This window comes from Erpetoichthys calabaricus, chromosome 16 (genome assembly GCF_900747795.2).
Source record: "Erpetoichthys calabaricus chromosome 16, fErpCal1.3, whole genome shotgun sequence".
NCBI classification, from domain to species: Eukaryota; Metazoa; Chordata; class Cladistia; order Polypteriformes; family Polypteridae; genus Erpetoichthys; species Erpetoichthys calabaricus.
The window spans coordinates 51,853,072-51,873,590 of NC_041409.2; the positions used below are offsets into that span (position 1 = coordinate 51,853,072).

Below are 20,519 nucleotides of genomic sequence, written 5' to 3' on the forward strand. Positions count from 1 at the left end.
ATTGGCTAACTAAAAAGATTACAATATGCAAGCTTTCTTGCCTGATTACATCTCGCCTGCGTTGCCTGAAAAGCTTGCATCATGTAATCTTTTTAGTTAGCCAATAAAAGGGGTCATTTTGCTTGACTTCTCACTACATTTTAAACAGATAAATTTGACATTTTCTGCCCATCAGTCTACACTCCATAACCCATAATGACAAACTGAAAACGTTTTTTCAGAAAGGTTTGTAAAATTAACAGCTGTAATGTGATAATTATATCACTTTTCAGACCCTTTGCTGAGGGATTGTGGCCAGCTGTATCCTGTTTGCTTTAATTTGTCTACTGGATGGAAAGACACACACACACCCACACCCACACGCACACACACACACACACACACACACACTTGTATAGAAGATCCCACAATTCAAAGGCCAAGCCATGAATGTTTGGTCCAAGGAAATTTCTGTAGACCTCTATAATCAAATAGTGCTGAAGCACAGATCAGGGCTGTGGGATGTAAACCTTTTAGTGTCCTCAAGAATTGTGAAATGGAGGAAGATTAGAACCACAAGGACTCTTCCTAGAGTTGACCATCCATCCAATCTAAGCAACCAGGCAAGATTGGCCTTATTCAAGAAGGCCAAGAACTCAACGTTCACTCTGACAGAGCTTCAGAAGTTCTCTATTGAAATGGATGAACATGTTGGGAGGACAACCATCTCGGCAGCGCTCCATTAAGCAGGTGTGGCGAGATGGAAACCTCTTTTGAGTAAAAGAGAGTATGAAGGGAAAACATTCTCTGGTCAGATGAGACAAAAAATTGAACTGTTTGGTAAGAACTCCAAGCACTACAGTAAGTTTGGTGAAGACCAGACAGTGCTCATCACCTGCCTAATATCATCTGTACAGTGAAGCATGGTGTCAGAGCATCATGCTATGGTGGTACAGGGACGGTCAGACTGGTCAAAACTGAAGGAAGGACAAATGCAGCCTTGAATAAAATTCACTCCAGAATGCACACCATCTCAGACTGGGGTGTGACATTTCATATTTCAACATGACAATGACCCAATGTATACGACCAAGACAATGCTGGAGAGGCTTTGGTACAAGACTCTGACTGCCCCTGAGTGGCTTAGTCAAAGCCCAGACAGTGAAGAGACCTCAAGATGGCAGTTTACAGACGCCAATGGAGCTTAAGAGGATCTGCCAGAGATAAAGTACCCATATCCAGGTGTTCAAAGCTTGTAAAGGTTTACCTAAAAAGTCAGCAAAAGGGGCCTTCTACAAAGTACTACTTTAAGGTCCTGGATGTTTCTATTAATGAGAGATTTCAGTGTTTGATTTTTTAATAAACGGGCAAACCTTCCTGAAAACACGTCTTCACTTTGCCACTATGGGTCACTGATTGTAGACTGATGGGCAAAAAAGGCAAATTCATCAATTTAAAAATCAAATCTACAACACAAAAAAGTGTGCAGAAAGTGAAAGGGTCTGAATACTTTCTGAATCCACTTCATATTAAAATGGAGAACTTGTCTTTACTTAATAGAAAACACAAATCAGCTTACTTGTGTGTGTGTGTGTGTATGTTGTGAGGGTGTCCCTGCCGGGATGGGTCCTGCTCCCTTACCTGGCCCGGAGGCCAGCGGATAAGCTGGGGAGCAGGGATATTCTCCTGCCGTGCCAGGACAAGGCTGCAGCTATTCCAATGTTGCCATTCTAGCAACCAGGAAGCAACACCCGGGATGGACAGCACAGAGGGAGATGGCCTACTAATGGCAGTGCGTCCCCCCTTTACATGGGGTGTCAGAATCCTGTCTGGAGGACCCCAGTATGGACAGCCACAGGGGTCCCAGGGACCTGTCCTGCCAGGTTCTGTGGAATACTTGTGGTGCAAGGACCATTGGTGTCCCTCCAGATCTGGAAGTGCTTCCTGGGGTAATAGACTGAGCACTTGACTCGGGCTTCAGAATCGGGAGAAAGTGGATGAAGGACCATAAAGCTTCATGCCTTTTGGAAACTGGAAACCTCATGAAGGTGCTGTTGAGTAAACACTTCTTGTTCAACTCAGGACCCTGTGGTGAAGTTGTGTCAGGGGGTTTAGGGTGCTGTGGCGCCCCCTACAGACCACAACGTCTAAGCCAGTTATCTGCTACATTTCTCTCTATTATAAAAAAAAATCTTGGAAGGCTTGGAAGGAGACAAGACGTGATCTTCTCGGCAGACAATTTGACATCCCGCGAGAGACACTTTAACGTCACGCGAGACAAGGCAGTGAGACAAAAGGACAGCTGCTGTACAGGCTTTTAAATGATCGACACGCAGCTCGGAAGCAGCAGCAGAAAGACAGCAGATGATCAGACCGCATCTCCTAAGTGTGCGTTCAGCCCCCCCACCTTCACACGAAGCGACTGGAGCGAAGCGCACCCCGTGGGGTCGAGCAGAGGGCAAAGCCCCCTAGTTTACAAAAAAAAAAAATCTCCCAAATATTTATCATCTCCCTCAGCATTAGTGAACCAAATTATCAAAGTTTTTTCACTTGGACACAGAAATCAGTAACGCATCTCTCGGATTTCTAATCGTTGCACTACAATGCAGCAGCAGCACAGATTTTTGTGGAATCAACACAATGCCAAACACATCAGCAGGCATTCAGAGCAAAAGATAATGAAGAAACTGCTCTTAGCAAAGTCTGATAGCCATGTCCCAAAGGTTCCGAGTTTCAAATCAAGTCAGTGGCTTCCTATAGGGTACTGGAGCCATTTGCAGGAACATAAGCTTTTACAAAAAAAAAAGAAAAAGAAGAAGCCCAACCAAAATAATAAATGTTTATCAGATGGCAACATGCTTTTTTTTAGTTTGTTTAATGAATGCAGACGGACTAAAATAACATCAATAATTAAATTAAGCTAATGGTTCCAAGCTTTAGTGAAGCTGCAGCTCAATCTAATGCACAGCTAAAAGATGTGCTCTTTAGATGATCTCAAGTCCTAAACATTAAATACATCATCATTAACAATGCAGCTAAAAAGTAAGACAGCATTGTCTGCAGTGGGGGGGAATTGAAACAGCACCTGGACGTCGGTAGATGTCTACTGACCCTAAGAACCAGCTACTGTATATATGAGAGCGCCCTTCATCATTACCATCACCAGATATATATATTTACTTTATTGAATAAACACAGGAATAAATCACAACAGTAAACCAAGCTCAATCTTAATTCTACACAAAACATGTACACACATTCCTAATGATGAATATCCTGTTTCAAACCATTACATATTCATATTTTTCTCGGAATAAAAAATATGTTTATATAACCCTCCCACTGTTTCCACCCTCCAATCCTACTTATCCTTATTATTATTTATTATCCCAATAGATAGATAGATAGATAGATAGATAGATAGATAGATAGATAGATAGATAGATAGATAGATAGATAGATAGATAGATAGATAGATAGATAGATAGATAGATAGATAGATAGATAGATAGATAGATAGTGAATACACCATGAAGAAAGTGGCAAAACTGTGAGTTAAAAGCAATTCCCTGAAGCTGCGGGACAGCAGCATGAACCCCAGTGTCTCGTTAAAACATGGTACTTGGCACTGATGTGACTTGTAATGCCACAGCAGTACCACAAAGTGAAAGTGATGTGGTGGGCAGTGCTGCTACCTCACAATTCCAGAGTCCCAGATTCGACTCCCACACCCGATTGTTGTCTGAGTGTGGAGTTTGCACATCCTCTCTGCATCTCTTTGTGCTTTCCTTCAAGTCTTCCCATCCCCCCCCCCCCCCCCCCCGTACCCCCCACCCATATCCATGTATATGTCACATTGACTGGTGATTCCAAATTTGGTCTCTGGGAATGGGCATGTTGGTGTGTGCATGATTGGGTCCCACAATGCACTCGTGTATCACTTCCTACCTTGCGTCCAGCCCAGCCAGGGTAGACTGTGCCCCCCTTGTGACCCTGAACTGGATTAAGTGTTTTCTAGGAGAATGATGTCATGTTAATACTTGTCATGCACATGCGCTTGGGGTACAGCTTTAGTGCTCCAGCCAGGGGGTGCTGTGACTAACACTGTTTCCTTTTAAATCTGCACTTCAGAGAGGCCTCACTTCCACAACAACTCAGGAAGCTTGACCCTTTCCAGAAGGCTGACGTAAAACCCCGAAGGCCATAAGAAGTGGATGTTCTTTAAGGACCCACCACTAAGGCAGACATAGTTGTGACTCAGAAGTGTTTTTTTTCTTTGCGCCTTTTGATCACAGCTGATGCTGGCACTTTGGCACCCCTGTGTGTTCTTTGACTTGTTTTTTTCCAACATTAAACAGGGTTATGACAGTGGAACCCAAATCTCTGGGCTGACTCTCTCTTTTGTTTTACATACAATAGTAGTTTTTAATATGACAGATCACGTCTCATTTACATCCTTACCACAATAAAGTTCTTTCGAATGCCTCTTGGCTACTCTGCAAGTCTGGACCCCTGATTTGAAGTCAGGCACAATTCCTGCCTTTGCAGGGTTTGCACATTTTCCTCTTTGTCTGTGTAGATTTTGAGGTTTTGCTCCTGCCAAGGACTTCCATGTTAGTCTAACTGTGCCTAATGGGAGTGCGCCTTAGGCACTAGAGATCCATTCAGGTTTACTTTGTGCACCCAAAGCTATTCCGAAAAGCACGGACACTCTGAGAACCTGAAACAGAGGATCAGATTAGAAAATGGATGGATGGATGAAATCAAGAATTTGAATCATTCTGGTGCCAGCAATTGTGGCTTGGCACAGAAAGTGTGTTCTAATACTAAGACAAGAAGGGTGCAGCACACCTTCCAAAGAAATGAGCCATAGATGTTCAGTTTTTACAGAGGCTGTAAGCATACGCGTCAGCCTAGAAGAGCCCTCTGGGCACTCCTCAGATGTCTGCATCTAACTTTTCATCTCCTGACTGTCATCATCTTAACCTTTAGGTATGTTGTCTTAGAGGAAAAAAAACATTTAAACAGGGGACCAGGAAATTAGACGTAGTCAAAAAACATGCAAGGATCAAAACCAGGAAATCACGCCAAGTCAAAGGATACAAGCAAAAGTCGTTAACAAAAAGGGTGCAGTACACATTAAATAGTCTTCAGGTGTAAATCCATACACTCGGATATTAAATTGGCTTTAAAAAAAAAAAAAAAAAAAAAAGACCCTTTGAACCCCTCTCTGTAATGGCATCATGTGAGCACATCCATAAAGACCAACTGGTGTCACAACAGCAAAGTCACACAATGACGTCAAGACAAACAGTAAATATGAACTTTGTGAAATACACTACAAAATATTAAACATAAACCCAAAAAATATGATAACTACTGAAAAAAACTCCTGGGGGTTCACTTCCCGGTTCCTCCCTGCGTGGAGTTTGCATGTTCTCCCCATGTCTGCGTGGGTTTCCTCCCACAATCCAAAGACATGCAGGTTAGGTGCATTGGCGATTCTAAATTGTCCCTAGTGTGTGCTTGGTGTGCGAGTGTGTGCACCCTGCAGTGGGCTGGCGCCCTGCCCGGGGTTTGTTCCTGCCTTGCGCCCTGTGTTGGCTGGGATTGGCTCCAGCAGACCCCTGTGACCCTGTAGTTAGGATATATTGGGTTGGACTATCCATCCATCTACTTTCATCCTCAGCTGGATGACAGGGAAGCAAGAGGCTATCCCAGCAAGCATTATGATAGGATCAGCCCCTGCAGAGTGAGCAGACATACTTTAGGGGCCAATTTAGCATCGCCAGTCCACCTGACCTGCCAGTCTTTGGACAGTGGAAGGAAACCAGTGCAGCTGGGGGGAACCCCACATGGACATGTGGAGACCATGCAAACTCCATGCAGGGAGGACCCGGGGTGTGAACCCTGGTCTCCTTACCGCGAGGGCGCAATGCTACAATGGCCTGGGAGACTAGAAACTATTAAATATGTTTGAGAAAGGGAAAATATTCAGGAATGAGATGAAGAAAATTAAAAGAGTGAAGCCACATCACAACATCAGGCAGTGTCCTATTCCCATACACGGCATATTGCCTCTTGGTAGTGCCCTTTCCCTCTACATTGTCATACAATGATTTATAGCATTTAAAGATTTATATCAGCAGTCATAACCCCTGCACTTCAGAAGAGGTCATCCACCTGAGGCTAACTACGCTTGTTCAGGCCCGGCCAGTCCTGGAAGAGGTGTTGGTGAGGCCAGCTGGGCATGCTTACCCAGTGGTCTGTGTGCATCCCACTGATGGGGACTCTGTGCAGTAAAACTGGCGCCATCCTTTGGATGAGATGTAAAACCCAAGTCCTAAACTCTCTGTGGTCATTAAAGATCCCTGAGAGTAAGAGTAAGGTGTATCCTGATGTCCTGGCTAAAGTGTCCAACATGGCCTGGTTATTCTGACCCCCTAATCATCCCATGTCTATAATCAGCTAACTATCTCTCACCCCTCCACCACCTCACAGCTAATGAGTGGAGAATGTACTGGTGCATAGCGGCTGCCGTCGCATCATCCAGGTGGGTGCTGCACATTAGTGGTGGTGGCTCCTCACTCTCTGTGTAACAGCACTTTGAGTGGTGAGAAAAGCAATAAATAAATGTAAAGAATTATTGTTATTTTATTATGATGATCAGTCTCTGGGCAACATAATACTCAGTTCCTCCTTAGCGAATGATTCTGTATGAACTACATGTCAGCAGTACTGCTGGAGTCAGTCTTTCCAGGAAGGCAACCAATAAACCACCACTTCTTCATCTACCTAGTAAGCGACGCAGGCTTGGTGATGGAGCACAACCTGAGAATAAGATCTTGAACTGGCCGAGTCCCAAAAACCACAGTGCCAAAGGAAGAACCCAACAAGTAACGCCCAAGTGCCAGCCCCGCTCTTGCTGTCTCTCTGAATGCACGTGTTTGTTATACCAGTCACTGTGCTGCAGAAAAATATCAGCTAACTAAATCAGTGGGGGGAGATAAGATAAAAATGAATGTGTGCTAAATACACAAATACAGTCTTCACTTTGTCCTGCAAGTTTCATGACATAATGCTGCTTCAAGACATTTTGCTTCAAAACCGCATTTGCCTACAGAAATAAAAATATTTTTACAATAACTGTGGCTTCCCACAATGCCATACAAGGGAGAGGCAGGCTTAGAGAGTGGATGGATGGATTCATAAGCTAAAAGAGCTCTTACATCATCTGTGCTTTATACGGATCAATAAAGATTTATCCATTGACCCACCTCATAACCATTACGGTGCTGCGGCCTATCTCTTTAGCAATAAACATTTAGCTATAACACTTTAGTTTAGGTACTGCAAAATGCATCTATTACAAGATCTTAACATACTGTATAGTTCTTTGGGTCCTCATAAGACTTAGAAAGCATCAGTATAGTGTGACCTAGGTAGCTTAATGGAGACACATGTCTCTTGATTTCATATATTTAGTTTAAGACCTGTGAATCTTTCAAATGAACAAGTCATTTTATCTGCATGTCAATTTGCCACACAGCACAGACGTGAATAACGCATCTACTGATGGGTTATAAGTGTTATGAAGACCAAAAGAAGCCTTTGTTAAGGTTATGCTACATATGAGTAAATGAGTAATAGATGCATTTTTGTAGCACTAAAAGTAAAGTGTTTAATAATTTATGAAACTGTACTCTTAAAAATAAAGGCATCAAGGTGGTTCTCCTGGGAAATGCCATAGGGGAACCATTTTTAGTTCCAAAATGAAACATCCATGTGAAGATTCCAGAATGAACCTTCCTCGAAAACTGTACCAGGCTCCATAAATAAGCAGGAGTAGGTGATAACAGATGTGTGACGTCCTCTTAGGTTCTTTGGCTTTAAAAGGGTTCAGATTATGTCGATCAGTTAGTTTTCTATTAGTCCAACGAACCAAATAAATGTGCAAAGAACCCAGAATGAAATGAGTCCCCTGTAATTGGTCAGGCAGTGGTATAACAAGGAACCATGCAACCCAGTAAAGTGCCATTACAGAACCAGTAAGATTTCGAAGACTGCATTTGCTATGAAATGTGCTATATAAACATGACTGATTGATGAGCATTAAAATAGGAGTTTCTCACGTTTATTTCATTTCCAAATAACATATTAATGTATATGGGCAGTCAGAAAATCGAGAGTCCACCTTATGAGAAGGATTTAGAAGTTACAGTGGACTCTAAGCTATCAACTTCCAGACAGTGTTCAGAAGCCATTAACAAGGATAACAGAATGTCAGGTTATATAGCACCTTGATGTGTGGAGTACAAGTCACAGGAGGTTCTGCTCAACCTTTATAACACACTGGTGAGGCCTCATCTCTGTGTGCAGTTTTGGTCTCCAGGCGACAAAAAGAACACAGCAGCACTAGAAAAGGTCCAGAGAAGAGCAACTAGGCCGATTCCAGGGCTACAGGGGATGAATTTTGAAGAAAGATTAAAAGTGCTGAGCCTTTACAGTTTAAGAATATTAAGAGGTGACATGATTGAAGTGTTTAAAATTATGAAGGGAATTAGTCCAGTGGGTTGAGACTGTTATTTTAAAATGAGTTCATCAAGAACACGGGGACACAGTTGAAAACTTGTGAAGGGGAAATTTTGCACAAACATTGGGAAGTTTTTCTTTACACAGAGAACGATAGACACTTGGAATAAGCAACCGAGTAGTGTGGTAGACAGTAAGACTTTAGGGAACTCAAAACTCGACTTGATGATTTTTTGGAAGAAATAAGTGGATAGGACTGGTGAGCTTTGTTGGGCTGAATGGCCTGTTCTCGTCTAGAGTGTTCTAATGTTCTATATACGGAAAGTGCTTAGGAGTACAATGAGGATAACATTTAAAGGGAGCAGCCACCTACACTCTTAAAAGTTAAATGTGCCAGGGTGGTTCTGTAAAGGGATACCAGACTGAACAATTTACATGTAGGCTCCAGAGGGACCCTTTGTATATTTAAATGCATAACCGACTCCATAAATAACCATTAAAAGTCATAACAAAAATACCAATGGGTTCCTGATTTTAAAAGGACACCCAGACAGGCTAAGTTCAGGTTTCAGGTGACTGGCTATGCATTAAAGATGTGTTTTCTCAACATATTGGGAACCAATTTCATATCAGAGGCCCACATCCCAGAATGAAACAGTTCTTGGTCAAGTAAGGTTTCCTTTAGGGACCACAAAACCCAGTATAGTGCCATCACTGCACCAGTATGTTGCATACCAAGAAAAGACTCCATTTAGACGTAGAGAAACAAACATGTCAGCTCACCACTGGATTCTCACAGATACAGAAAATGGATTTTGATGGGAAGTACAGGGTGGCACGTTAAGAAAAAAAGGCTGTTGAAGATAAAAAATAAAAAAAGAGAAATGTTCCCCATTTTTGTTCTCCCTTTTTTTCTTGGGAGACCTGCAGCACTCGTCACTTCCTGAGCCCTTTTCTCCTCGTGTCTGTGAAGGGTCTTCTCCTGGTGCGCTGGTTTTCCTCTCTCATCCAAATTGTGTGCATTACAGGTTAACAGTTTGATCTAAATTAGGTCCATGCGAATGAGTGGGGGTCCAAGCCCACCATCCAGGCCCTCTTCCTTAACCCACCCCACTCCCTGCAGCTGGCACAGCAAACAGATGAGCAGATGGACTTTTTTCCAATGCAGAGTGAAATCAATGGACAGACTTCTTTCTAACACAGAATGAAAAGGACGGATGGATTTCTTTCCAACAATTGGGACGGGGTGCCAGCCAGAATGACAGGCCTGCTGTTTAGCTGTGACTGTTCATTAGCACACACAACAAAGAACTTCACCATATTCTGCACAAATGACAGAAATGACCCAAGAAACTATTATGAAATTTGGGTTTTGGATTAAAAAAATAAAACGGAGACAGTCTAAGTGCAAACAGGGAGGCTCCTTCATTTAACAACAAAGTTGAAGTTGCACTTTTCTCATTTGGTTGATCCCCATTTTGTTCTCTTTAAAAATTAAGAAAAAATTGTTTACAAAAGCTAAAGAAGGGCACAGTTTAGGGGCACCTTAAATTACAAATGAAGTGGTAATGGGCACCCACTATACCACCCTACCATCCAATGTGTATTTAAATATTACAAAAAAATAAACTACATTGTTTTTAACTATGTGAAGAAAAAAAATAAACTTTTGTTTTTTTGTAACATCTGGAATGGCTTGATGCTTGCTGGGACCCTTCTCAGAATAAGCGGGTTTGAATATGAATGCACATACCCTTCAGTTGTTAGTGGGCTGCCATCATGTTCACACCGATCAGATGTCACGTTTATTCTTTCTTGACGTTAAAAAAAAAAAGGAAGTGGCAGCAAGTGGAGAGGAGTGGGGGGTCTCCACCTCCAGATTCTGAAATTGTCCACATTGACAAGGAGCTTGCACACAATGCAAGGGAGACATTTGGCTTCCAGCTGGTTGAAACCCCCCTCCACATTCACCCGATTTGGCACCTTGTGATTTCTGGTTGTTCCCAAAAATGAAAAAAAAAAACAACCTTTGCATGGAAAAGTCTTGGAGACGTGGGATGAATTGATGGCTGTGGTGAAAGAGCAACTTGAGAGCTTAACTCAAGGTGATCAGGCTGCTGGCTATGACAAATGGATCAAGCTGTGCTCAAGTCACCAATAAATAAGCTATCGTTGAGGACAAGTTTTTGCCTTATTTCTTTCATGAAAGGCCCCTCGTAGATGGCTCAGCTATGCAGACAATGTACAGTTATATCTTAGCATAGACTCACCTCTCAGCATCACTGATCTTAAGCTATGGATGGAAAATCACTTTCTCAAACTTAATACCAATAAAACTGAAGTGTTACTGGTAGGCCCAAACTCCCAACTTTCTAAGGCATCCAACTTCTCTGTTTCTGTTGATGGTTCACTTCTCAAATCTGCTCCTGTTGTCAGAACTCTTGGTGTTTTGTTTGATTTGTCACTTAACTTTGAGCTCCACATTAGGTCTCTTTCCAAATTTTCATTCCATCATCTCCTTCACGTTGCCTGCCTCCGTCCATTTCTGTCCTTTAATGACACTCAAACTCTGAAATTGTTTTATGATGTCTCGTATTGATTATGTAATTCCCTCTTCATCTGCCTCCCTGCAAAATCTACACAGAAGCTACAGTACATTCAGGCCTCCGCAGCCACACAAAGGGTTCTGCTCATATCTCTCCTGTTCTCTCCCAACCACTTCCAACAAGGATTAAATTCAAGATTCTGCTTCTCCCCTTCAAAGCCCCCTCTACCTCACTCAGCTCCTAACACTTTACACTCCTCATCGCTCTCTCAGGTCCTCACTGTCCCACACACACCAGACTCTCCACCCTGGGCAGACAGGCAGGTCCTTCAGTGTTATGGCCCCTCTTCCTCAGTCTCTCCCAGTTTGCTACTCTTTCTCCACCTTTAAATCTCAACTCAAAACTTTCCTCTTCTATGGACCTTGAGTTTGTGAAAGGTGCTTTATAAATGCAACTTATTATTATTGTCTCCTCTAGATTGGCAGCTCAATGCTATTGTTTGGACTCTCTCTTCTATATTATCTCCCCCCCCCCCCCCCCCCCCCCCGTGAACATTTCCCAAATATTCTGGACATTGCTTGTGATGTTGCTGTAAACTTGACACCCACCTGAAATTGAAATAACACATTGAGCTGGGAAGGAATTAAATGAAACAGAAACATCTGAGAGTTCATGAAGGCAAAGAGGTAGTGCAGTTACCTCAAAACAAGGAGGCCAGGGTTTACATATCAAGTGCTCCCCATGTCAATGTGGGGTTCCTCTCACAATCCAAAGACATGTAGGGTTAGGTGGACTCGCCATTGTGTGTGTGTGTGTGTGTTCACCCTGCAATGGACTGTTGCCCTCTGCAGGGACTGTTCCTGCCATGGGCCTAATGCTTTCTGGGATAGACTCCAGCTTCCCCCCCTGGATAAGCTGCTTTGAAAATTGATGGATACATTGATGGAAATATTTGGCTGTGATGTAGTAGTTAAGGCCTTAGACTACAAACCCTGAGGCTTTGGTTCAAATCCTGCTAGTGACACAGTGTGACCATGAGCATGTCATTTCACCTGCCTGGACTCCAACTGGAAAAACAAAAGAAATGGCTGTACCTCAGATGTTGTAAGTCACCTTGAATAAAGGTGTCACCCAAAAAAAAGAATAATAATAATGAAGACAGATCGATTTTTATTCCTTCTTTATCTGAAGGAAACCAACATTTCAAAACAAGATTATTCCTATACTCCTAAAAATACTGGTTCTTTAATGACATTTAACTGGACTGTGTGATTTATTATTGAACCACTGCTTCAAAGAGAACCTTTTAATTCAAGGAAAAGGGTTTTTAATATTAAGTAGGTTCTTTGCAATTTGAAAAAGTTTCCCAATATATGAATAAAACGGTAACATGTAATGTATTATGGGCTGCGCAGCAAGAAACGGCATATCAAGAACACCCGAACTGAGATCAAGTATTTGCTAAAATAAAGAACTCACTGGTATTTCACAAATATGTTATCTATTAATATTTTAAGGCGTCAGCTACAGATCTGAACATATAAAAGGTTCTTTTTGGAACCTTCCTGTGTTTTTGGAGTGCCACAAACGGTTTCCCTGTGGCATCGCCCTGAGGAGCCACTTTGGCACCTTTATTTTTCAGAGTGTGGAGAGACCCCTTGATGGACCAGTTACTTGTCCACAGCGGTTTTTCCTGTTTGCGCTCACTGCTGTTCTCGACCCTGAATTAGATTACGCTGCAGGTATGAAATTATTCTGCAGGATAGATTTAGACGAGATTCCAGAAGCCCCCCTGGGAGGAACTAAGTGTGAAGGAATATGGGGGGGGGCGCGGGAATTTCAAGGTGGGTGGGGTATCATCAAGTTCAGCGACACTTCGATTACCCCCTAAACGCTGTCACAACGACCACTTTCTGGAGGTTTTCACTCCCAGCATGGAGTCTCACCATTCGGAGCTTTTCTGCACCTCCCGGAGATCCGCCCGCGCCACATTCCTCGTTTCGCTGATTTGACTGCTCTTTTCCGTGCGGCGCGCCCATCCGAACTTGGCGTAGTTTGTCGTTGCGGGCAGGGACGGAGATGAAGCGATCATCTGAGTTATTAACCCGCATGAATAAACAGGAAAACGCTGTGGGATTAAAAGGTAGACCTGGCACAGATCACTACTGTATCTTTTGGGTCCTTTCTACGTTCCAGCGGAATACGATTGAACACGCTTTTTCTCCGATCTCCAATATTATTAGTTCCCGTTGTTTAACCCCTGCATCTCTGAGTTTAATTGTAGGAAAATATCACATCAGACTGCCCACTCAGTGATCTCATTTCGTAGAGTCGCCCACTTAATTACAATTGTTTGTGCAAAAAGGGTCGATCAAAATGTTATCTAACTTCACCCCTTAGTCCTAACACCAGCATAGGCAATCCCTGTCTGCGTGAATTGGTGCCAAAGGAAGAGGCTGTTAGGTCATTTCGCCTGCGTGTCCCCGTCACTCTTTCAAAGCTGAGCCAAAAGAAGCCAATCAGCCAATTCGCACGCCGAAAAGTGCAATCTGGATCTACTGATTATCTAACAGAGCAGCCGCTACCTGCTTTCCCGATTCCCGAACACGCGCCACTTACCTTGTTATCACAAGGTAGGACTCCGGAGTGCCGATCGAGCAGCCCAGGCAGGCGGAGATGAACGGACAGATGAGATCCGACGGCGCCGTGGGAGTGACAAGTGAGCACATGGATGGAGTCCGGCGGCGCTTATTCCGCCCTACAGGGTGTGTCTGAGCCTACGCCAGGGAACGCCCCCTTCCGCCGAAGCTACCGAGCGGCTGATCGGTCAAGAACAGAAGCTGATGATTCTCCGTTATATTTGGAGGAGCTTTTCGGGTTCCCATTCCTCTTTTCGAGTTAAAGCACTGGCTTCTGCTTTTTAAGTTGGTGTCACATTTCAGTTGCCACGTTTATATATCTCCATTTAAGGTAAAAAAAAACCCACCAAGCTAAATCCTGATGGATTAAACTCTCCCACATGGGCAAACTGTTCGATTCACCGTGAACATAATTTCATAGCGCTTCTTAATTAACGGCTCCTCCCTGTGTTTTCTAAACGGGAATTCACTTCAGAGTCACGACGCGAACAGAGGCTGGGTGATATTAAGGGGATCCAGGGAGGGGCTGTTGATATGTCCGTTCCCACCCACCTCCATGGGTAACGCTGAAGTGTTTCAGCGCTCCAGGAATCCTCTCACGGTTTCTTTAATATATTGAAACTGCAAGAGGGACACCGACTCTGTCACCCGCTTTTCGACATTATTGACCGCACACCAAGGCACAACAAGCTACAGCCGTCCCTGGGCGACACAGGCACACACCCGTAGTGGTCCAGCCTAAATCAGAATCGATTCTATCTTTTTAGTTATATAGGAACCACCTCACATAATCAAGGAATGGGGCCAACGATTAATTCCGTCTTTTTTTGTATTTATTTGGCCGACGCTTTTATCCAAAGCGACTTGCAACATTTGAGATACAATTGGTTACATATCTTTTTGTTTTTCCAATTGGAGCACAAAAAAATAGACTTGCTCCAGGTTACATAGTATCAATGGTGGGATTTGAACCAACAAGTTCAGGGTCTTAACCACTGCACCAAACACAAGGAAAACACCATCCTGAAAGAGCTGTATAAAAAAAACTTCTTTATATAAAATATCTGCAAAGCACTTATGGAAGTCATTAGTCCAGCCTTTTATTCTTAGACGGGATTTCAGGGCAGCCTTATTCTTCAAGGATCCTTCAGTTTGGTGTTGCAAAGTCCGTTTATCCTTCCCAGTTTCATGTCTGCCGTGCCTCTTCCCATTTCGCATTTGTGTTTGTTAGAGACAGCTACACAAATGTATCAGTCAACACTAATTATAAACAGCTGAAGGTATATTCTAATCCCCTATAATGAATTTCATATCTATGCATCAACATTACAGGATAGGCGGCACGGTGGCGCAGTGGGTAGCGCTGCTGCCTCGCAGTAAGGAGACCTGGGTTCGCTTCCCGGGTCCTCCCTACGTGGAGTTTGCATGTTCTCCCCGTGTCTGCATGGGTTTCCTCCGGGTGCTCCGGTTTCCTCCCACAGTCCAAAGTCATGCATTGGATTGGCAGTCCTAAATTGTCCCTAGTGTGTGTGTGTGTGTGTGCCCTGTGGTGGGCTGGCTCCCTGCCCGGGGTTTGTTCCTGCCTTGCGCCCTGTGTTGGCTGGGATTGGCTCCAGCAGACCCCCGTGACCCCAGACTAACGGAGTGAAAACAGGATTTTAGAAAATGTTTCAAATTTATCAAAGAAAAGAAAAGAAAAACATTTATGACAAGTATTCGGAGCCTTTATTTTGGCTCAGGTGCGTTCCATTCTCTTGGTCTCTGTTGAGGTGTCTGGAGTCCACCTGTGGTTAATTCTGTTGACTGGACTGATTACAAAAAGGCACAGATATCACTGACGATGTGTCCAAGGCTGCACCGGAAGGGGTGTGGAAATGTTTGACAAATCTGGCGAGGCCATTGATTTCCAGGAATAGGCTGGATGACTACCACAAACAGGCCAGAGACTGCTGGAGAGACGACAAGCAGGGCATAGAGAGTTGTCAGCCCTCCCTTCAGCTCCTGTGGGGGAGCACCCAGAAGAAGCTACGGAAGACCCATTAGAAGCGCACCCTCAGGGATGCCCCTTGGATGAGCATCCTAACCGGATAGATACACAGGTAAATGACCCAAGCTGATGGCACAACAACTATGAGTGAAGTTTGTATATGCAGCCAAGTCTACAAGAACCTACGTGGCCTGAAAATTCATCAAGCCAAGATGGGATGCTTGAAGAGGGCGCAAGTGAAGCAACGCACAGGTGAAGTACTTGGTACAGTACCCAGGGCCATCTTAATACATGGGCATACTGTCCAGATGCCCAGGGGCACATAGAGGCCCCATGCTAATCTATGTATGTTGTGAGTTGCTGAGTGGTTGTGTAGGTAGGGGCCTAGTGCACTGCTTTGCCCAGGGGGGCCTATAATGCTGTCAAGACGGCCCTGACAGTACCTGGTGAGGTACAGCAGCCTGGCAGTGAATCACTGCTTTTCTTTTCTGCTGGAAGATCTTCAGCAGACGCTTCTTCAGATGAATAAGCTTACACTTGAAATGAAGGCCATCCTTCCCAATAAAGAATAACACTGTTTGAATTACTTGAACGATTCACCCAGTCAGCCTCAGCTGACAGGAGGCCAAGACATCTGGTGTGCCATTGTCCTTTTTCCACGTGAATCGATAGATCATAAAGGAATACAGACAAAATTTAAAAAATAAAACAACATCAACAACTACTCACAGCAAATGTGTTTCTTTATTTCAGTATCCCGTTTGCGCAGGCGATTTCTGGGCTGGGATTGCAAGCCAGCACTTCGATCCTGCGCGGGCGGCAAGCTACGCAATGACAAGCTATTCCCTATTCACTTTACTCTTCGGACACTAACGCCAATAGAGTCGGCCTCGGACTCGCGCCTGCCCACTAACTTTTTTTTGCATAAGGGAGGAGCTAGGTCTGGAGTCACCCCACAGTACCTTGAACTTCCATGCACCGCGGGCAGCTCCTCGAAGTATACAATCAGAACATTGTCGGGTAAAGTGTCCCGCCAACAGTAAGGAGAAGAAGTGGCTTCCAGGAGTGCAAGCCTTGAAGCTGCAGTCAGGGGTGACATGGATAAAAGGCTCCAGGCTATGAGCAGTATTACTGAAAGCATAGCCTCCAAGAGATTTGACTTGAAGGAGCAGCAGCCAGCCAGGAATCAAGTAGGGGCCTAATCAGTGGGATGCAAGAATCACCCAAGAGCTAAGATCACTTAAGCAGCAGTATAAGGAGCAAAGAAGGAGGATAAGACTGCATTAGTAGACCTTAGAAATATTGTTAGGAAAAAGCTCATTACCATCAAGTGAGCTGAGTGGCACAAGAGAACAGGTAAGGAGAAGGCTCATAAGCACACTGATTTTATAGCAAACCTTTCAGGGATATTAAACAACATGGGTAGAAACAAAGTGGCCATCTAGCATGCTCTTAAGAGGAGGTGAGCAAGTTCCTCAGTAATACTTTTTGTGACAGTAAGAGAGAATAGGAGCAGGGTCACTGTAGAGGCCACTGATATCCCCTAACCCTAACCCAAAGCCTAGACCTAACCCTCAACCAGTCCACAAATTCAATAACAAGGAAACAACCTTAAAAGGCTCAGCACCAGGCCCTAGTGGAATACCATGCATTATCTACAAGAGGTGTTCCAGACTCGTGCTACGGCTGTGGGGAATTATCAGGAAAATTTGGAGGAAGGGGGAGGTATCCCAGCAGTGGAAGTTTGCTGAGGGTGTCTGGATGCCGAAGAAGGAGCATTCAGTGGAAATGGAGTAGTCCAGAATGATCTCCCTCCTCAGTGTAGAAAGCAAGATTGTCTTCAAGATCGTTGCTCGATGCCTAACAGAGTTCCTCCTGTTGAATTATTTTATAGATATATCAGTGCAGATGGGTGGTGAACCAGAGGTGCCAGGGTGTGGTCAGTCAGCTGATTTGAGAAGCAATGGAAGGAAGAGGAGAGCTGGCTGTTTTGCGGCAGGACCTCGCAAATGGCATATGGGTCAATTCAACATAAGCTTGTGAAGATAGCACTAACCACATATCATGTCCCAGTTAACATCAGAGACCTCATCCAGGACTATTACAGCTGCTTTAGCATGAGAGTCACAGCAGGCACTATAACATCAGTATGGCACCAGCTGGAAAAAGGAATTATCACTTGCTGCACAATTTCAGTCCATGTTTTCTTTAGCAATGAACACGCTTGTTTAGTCAGCAGAAGTAGAGTGCAGGGGCCTGCTGACCAGGTCAGGAGTCAGACAGCCACCCATAAGAGCCTTTATGGACGACTTGACTGTAACAACTATATCGGGTCCTGAATATAGATGGATTCGTCAAGGCCTTGAACGACTCATCACTTGGGCAAGAATGACTTTTAAGCCAGTCAAGTCAAGGTCTTTGGTCCTTAGGAAGGGTAAAGTCACAGATCAGTACCGTTTCGCATTAGAAGGTCTCCCGATCCCATCTATCACCAAGAAGCCTGTGTAAAGTTTTTGGCTGCACCCTAAGGGACACAGCAGCCATAAAGTTGACCAGTAGAGATTCAGTGCCATGGTTAACAACAGTAAAGAAGTCAGGGATACCAGGAAAATACAAGGATTGAATCAATTAGCATTGGCATCTTTCCACAAATCCTCTTGCCCCTGCTGGTCTACAAAGGTCCCACTGATGACAGTCGAGGGCTTGGAGAGGAAGATCAGCCATTTCCTGTGCAGGTGGCTGGGCTTACCGTGGAGCCTTAGCAGCATAGCCTTGTACAGGCACAATAACATACTTCAGCCCTCTTTTAGAAGCCTGTCAGAGGAGTTCAAGGCAACCCATGCAAGAGAGGTGATGCTGTACAGAGGCTACACCGACACCAAAGTCTCTGCAGCAGGCATCGAAGTTAGGACTGAAAGAAAATGACAGGCCCACCAGGCCATCTTTCAGGCTGAAACACGGCTATGGCACAAATCTCTGAAGGGAGTACTGGCGTCTGGACAAGTTGAGCTTGGTAGTATCTTAAAAGCACACTATGATAAAGCACAAGGCAAGGTGAGACACAAACTGATCCAGGAAGAGGTGCGAGCAGAAGTGAAAGATGAGTTCTTGACTAGGTTGGTGGGAATGTGACAGCAGAGTTTATGGACCAAGTGGGAGCGAGTGATGAGTCGTAAGGTCACTTGGTCAGAGATCCGGAGGGTTGTGCCATATTGGATTAAGTTCCTGATTCAATCAGTATATGACGTCATTCTTAGCACATCAAACCTCTGCTGCTGGGGTCTGATAAATACATCGGCATGCTTGTTGTGGCTCAGATACAGGAAGCAGAGGGTGATGGTGAGAGGAACCTCATCAGAATTGACTGATGTTAAGAGTGGTGTTCCACAGGGGTCAGTGCTAGGGCCGTTGCTATTTTTAATATATATAAATGATTTAGATAGGCTGCGGTGGGTTGGCACCCTGCCCAGGATTGGTTCCTGCCTTGTGCCCTGTGTTGGCTGGGATTGGCTCCAGCAGACCCCCGTGACCCTGTGTTCGGATTCAGCGGGTTGGAAAATGGATGGATGGATTTAGATAGGAATATAAGGAACAAGCTGGTTAAGTTTGCAGATGATACCAAGATAGGTGGATTAGCAGATAATTTGGAATCCGTTATATCATTACAGAAGGATTTGGATAGCAATACAAGCTTGGGAAGATTTGTGGCAGATGAAATTTAATGGCAGTAAATTTAAAGTAATACATATAGGAAGTAAAAATGTGAGGTTTAAATGCACAATGGGCCGTCTGAAAATCGAGAGTACACCTTATGAGAAAGATGTAGGGGTCATAGTGGACTCTACGCTATCAACTGCCAGACAGTGTTCAGAAGCCATTAAGAAGGCTAACGGAATGTCAGGTTATATAGCACCTTGATGTGTGGAGTACAAGTCACAGGAGGTTCTGCTCCAGCTTTATAACACACTGATGAGGCCTCATCTGGAGTACTGGGTGCAGTTTTGGTCTCCAGGCTACGAAAAGGACATAGCAGCACTAGAAAAGTTCAGAGAAGAGCAACTAGGCTGATTCCAGGGCTACAGGGGATGAATTATGAGGAAAGATTAAAAGAGCTGAGCCTTTACAGTTTAAGCAAAAGAAGATTAAGAGGAGACCTGACTGAAGTGTTTAAAATTATGAAGGTAATTAGTCCAGTGGATCAAAACTGTTACTTTAAAATGAGTTCATCAAGAACACAGGGTCACAGTTGAAAACTTGTTAAGGATAAATTTCGCACTAACATTAGGAAGTTTTTCTTTACACAAAGAACGATAGACAGGTAGTGTGGTAGACAGTAAGACTTTAGAGGCACTCAAAGCTCAACTTGATGTTTTTTTTAGAAGAATTAAGTGGATAGGACTGGCCAGCTTTGTTGGGCTGAATGGCCTGTTCTCGTCTAGATTGTTCTAATGTTCTAAAGAGGGGATCTCTGAAGCACATTTTGAGATGCTGTCTGAAGGCCCTCGGAGAAGGATGATATCACTGGCAACACAGTCAGGTGCTGAAGACTCTAGCAGTGCAGTAATCACTCTCAGGCCAGATTTGGTCCTGTGGTCTGAGTCAACAAAACAAGTGGTCCTACTAGAATTAACTGTTCCCTGGGAAGTTTGGATGGAATAGGCCTTTGGGAGGGAGAAGGCCAAGTATGAAGGGCTGGTGGGCGAGTTTTGGAATTGTGGATGGAGGGCCTGATGTGAGCCTATTGAAGTGGGCTATAGAGGTTTTGCAGGCCAGTCTCTATACCGGGCCCTCAAGATCCTTGAGATTACAGGGCTACACAATGGGAAGGTCATCAAG

The 20,519-nt window shown here is 44.2% G+C and overlaps 1 protein-coding gene across 4 annotated transcripts in view; it reads right to left on the bottom strand.

Moving 5' to 3' along the window:
- Positions 1–13,869, bottom strand: part of inf2 (inverted formin 2) — a 198,689-nt gene extending 184,820 nt beyond the window's left edge. For 2 of the 4 annotated variants that reach the window (XM_051920006.1, XM_051920003.1), the window contains exon 1: positions 13,677–13,867. The gene's annotated coding sequence lies outside the window, so the exon portion shown is untranslated. Of the gene's footprint in view, positions 1–13,676 lie in introns of all 4 variants that reach the window. The other 2 variants (XM_051920005.1, XM_051920007.1) reach the window with 2 other exon arrangements.
- Positions 13,870–20,519: the final 6,650 nt, after the last annotated feature.